Below are 3,697 nucleotides of genomic sequence, written 5' to 3'. Positions count from 1 at the left end.
AAGAACTGCATCTCCTAATATTGAAATAAGCTCTTTAAAGTCTAATTAAATATATACTGCTTGGGCCTAATCCTTGGCTAACAAGGTGAGCATCTTATTATTTCTACTCTCCCAGATCCCTGAAGGAATAGCAAGTGTACCTTTCAGGAAAGACTATAGTGGTCAGAACAAAGCCAGCAGGATAATATTGCTCTTTCCAGGCTTTCTCTACTGTTACATGGTTTGTCATATGCTGCTGTAAGGGCAGTGCTCAAATGGAATCACCAGTCCTGAATCCTTTAGTCTAGGATTTGAACTGAATTTGCAAGGTCCATGGCCTTTTTTTCCTTCCCAGTAAGAACCAGGAAATGAAAGAATGCCTTTGGTGGTAACATTTTAGGAAGGAATCTAGAGAGCTTCAGGTTTGGGTGCTTGGATTGAAACATTCTGAGGAATCATGGGGAGCCCTGCACATAAAAAGAAAAAAATCCAAAGCACTCAGGAAGATAGAAAAATTTTCTTCATCACTATCAGTGGAGAAAGGGTGGGAATTCTGACTATGAGGGACAGAAGTTATTTTGATCAGTGAAGCCACTACCATGCTGTGCAAAGAGCAGGTGAGGCTAAGCATCATACTGGCAGGAAAAATTACATGAAGACCACTTCAGGGGAATTAAATAATGCACAAGTGTTTTTGCCCATGAGTAATAGGAGTAAGTCTCATCCACTGTATGGCTGGAAGATAACAAGCACAACAGCTCAAGGAATGGAAGTCCAGGCTGCCTGCTACTGTGAGTATTTGCACTAGTGTGAGGAGTGGTGCAAGCCAGCTCAAATCTGTGGATGCCTTGAAGAAGGGTGAGAAGAGAATGCGTTGTGATATCATTTTCAGAAATGTTTAGTCTGGTGATTCTGAAGCTCAGGAGGGAGACAGGCAAGCAGGCCCTTGGCTTCCATCAGCAAAGAGGACAGAACAGATAGCTGCTGATCCACCTATGTCTGCTCCCGAAAGAGGAGGTGAACACCCTCACGCAAAGGCATGGTAGTATAGGGGAAGGGAGTTAAGAGAGAAATTCTTTCAGATGATTCCAGGTAAAACAGTGGAAAACAAGACAAAGATATACAAAAATATTATTTGTAATTCCATTTTCTCCTATTCCCTCTTTCAGATCTTTGGAGAAGCAGCAGGAAAATTGCTGAGTGAACAGGTTGAATGTCTTAGATGCCCTTATGCTAGCATGGTAGAGACTCGCTCTGTTAATTTTAGTAGTCAGTATATTAAAATAGAACTATTGGTCAAAACATATGGAGGAGGTGATGTGTGCCAAAGGTACATGCACTGTGTCCAATGTCCATGTTCCAAAGGAGGAACAAGAATCTGCTCTGGCTTTCCAAAATGGGAGTTGATCAAGCCATTTTATAAGCAACAAGCAAGACCATCCCAAGCACAGACCTCCATGGCAGTGAGGAATTTGAATTGCCTCACATCTGTAGGCATGGCAATGCCTCAACAAGGTCTTGCATGTTGTAGCAGTTTTATAGATACAAATGGTGGCAGAAAGAGCAAGAGGAAATTTTCTTTCATTTTGACCTGAGGCAAGGGAAGACCTAGCTGAGAGCTTCAAGGTGGGAGACCATTTAGGGGAGTGGTATCATGAAATGAGAGTTTGAATCTGGGGAAAAAGGGACAGTTTTGTAAATTTTTTGCTCTTGTTAGTTTTAAGCAAGGGAAAACCAGACAGAAAGTGTGCAAATATTAGCAAAATTATTGTAGTATAAAAATACCATGAACAAGTGAAAATGGAAAGCCAGAAAGGTCAAGATCCAAAGTGAGATTAAATTAAGTATGTGAAGGACAATGAGCATTTTCTGTTATCATATTGGGAAAAACCAGAATATCAGAGAAAGTATTGAAGGACTGGAGAACTATAAGTTAACATCTAAATTGTGATTTTTTTTTTTCCCTGACAATTAATGGACTATCTTTTGAGGTTCTGAAACACTGGGGAAAGGCAGATGTAATGATTCTTTCAACAAAATAGTAAAAAAGGAAGAAGTGGAGAATTCCACAACAGACCTCTTTAAATTTAGCTTCTATGAAAATACAGGAACAAATATGTTTCTGTAACTAACTAGAGGAGATAAGTGGCAGCCACTGTGGTTGTTGTCAAGAGCAAACTATGTCATACTGGCATAATTTTCTCTATGCCAGAGTAAGAAGTCTATGGACAGAAGGCAAGTAACAATTGTGGCAGCTCTTGATTCATGAAGAAATGGCACACAGGATATTCTGCCTCTTATAAGGACAGCATAAATGAAATAATTTAAAGGTCGTGTCAAATCTCTTCAGAAGATGAAGAGTCAGTGTAAGTACCTAAGTAATGAAATGTAAGAACATCTTAAGTAGGATTTTCTGGAAAGGCTTTCTTAGCTTTAGAACATCTCAGTATTTCCACTGATGGAAAAATTCGTTATTAACCCAGCCTAGGAGCTTCAGTCAGGTGTCTGTAAACGTGTCTGAGCACCAGCTTAAAACAAAATTGCAGGCAGGTAGGTACAGGAGAAGGGGACTAGAACTTACGAAGGGTGCATGAAAAGCCCTACTTATGTGGAGAGCAGCCACCTGTTGAATTCATGGGGATGAGTCACTGTCTGGTGTTATAACAGCCTGAATGTGTGTCAGCCCTACCAGGCAGAAGGAGGTGTTCAAACATCAGGACTAACCTTCTATTGTATAACAGGTTATGCCAAGATGTACTAAACAGATGTATCACCTAGAAGACAGCAGAAAAATGTGACCTCTGAGTCAAAACTGAGATTCAGCATGTCTCTTTTTAGTCATCTCTTTCTCTAAACAAAACAATTTTAAGGATGTTGCCAAATCATGCAGGAAGAAAATTAGGGAGGCAAAAGCACAACTGGAGCTTAAACTGGCCTCTGCTGTGAAGGACAACAAAAAGTCCTGCTATAAATATATTAATAGCAAGAGAAAGGGCAAGGACAACCTCCACTCCTTGGTTGACATGGAGGGAAATGTTGTATCAAGGGATGAGGAAAAGGCAGAGGTACTTAACACCTTCTTTGCCTCAATTTTTACTAGAAGGACAGAATATCTTCCAGACAGCTGGCCTGCAGAGCTGGCAGAAGGAGCCAGGGAGCTGCACAGTTTCCCTATGTTCCATGAGCAAGTGATTGGACCTCTCATCAATATCTTGGATCCCCACAAGTCCATGGGCCCAGATGGGGTTGAGGGGTTGGACACGATGATCTTAGAATACATAGAATACATAGAATACATAGAATAAACCAGGTTGGAAGAGACCTTCAAGATCGCTGTGTCAAACCCATCAACCAATCAAACACCACCTAAACAACTAGCCCACGGCACCAAGCACCTCATCAAGTCTCCTCCTGAAAACCTCCAGTGATGGCGACTCCACCACCTCCCCAGGCAGCCCATTCCAATGGGCAATCACTCTCTCTGTATAGAACTTTTTCCTAAGATCTAGCCTGAACCTCCCCTGGCGCAGCCTGAGACTGTGTCCTCTTGTTCTGGTACTGGCTGCCTGGGAGAAGAGACCAATATCCATCTGTCTACAACCTCCCTTCAGGTAGTTGTAGAGAGTAATATGGTCACCCCTCAGTCTCCTTTTCTCCAGGCTAAGCAACCCCAGCTCCCTCAGCCTCTCCTCGTAGGGCTTGTGTTCCAAGCCCCTCA

The sequence above is a fragment of the Dryobates pubescens genome, chromosome Z (assembly GCF_014839835.1).
Source record: "Dryobates pubescens isolate bDryPub1 chromosome Z, bDryPub1.pri, whole genome shotgun sequence".
Classification (NCBI taxonomy): domain Eukaryota; kingdom Metazoa; phylum Chordata; class Aves; order Piciformes; family Picidae; genus Dryobates; species Dryobates pubescens.
Note: the sequence above shows the minus strand (reverse complement) of the source record.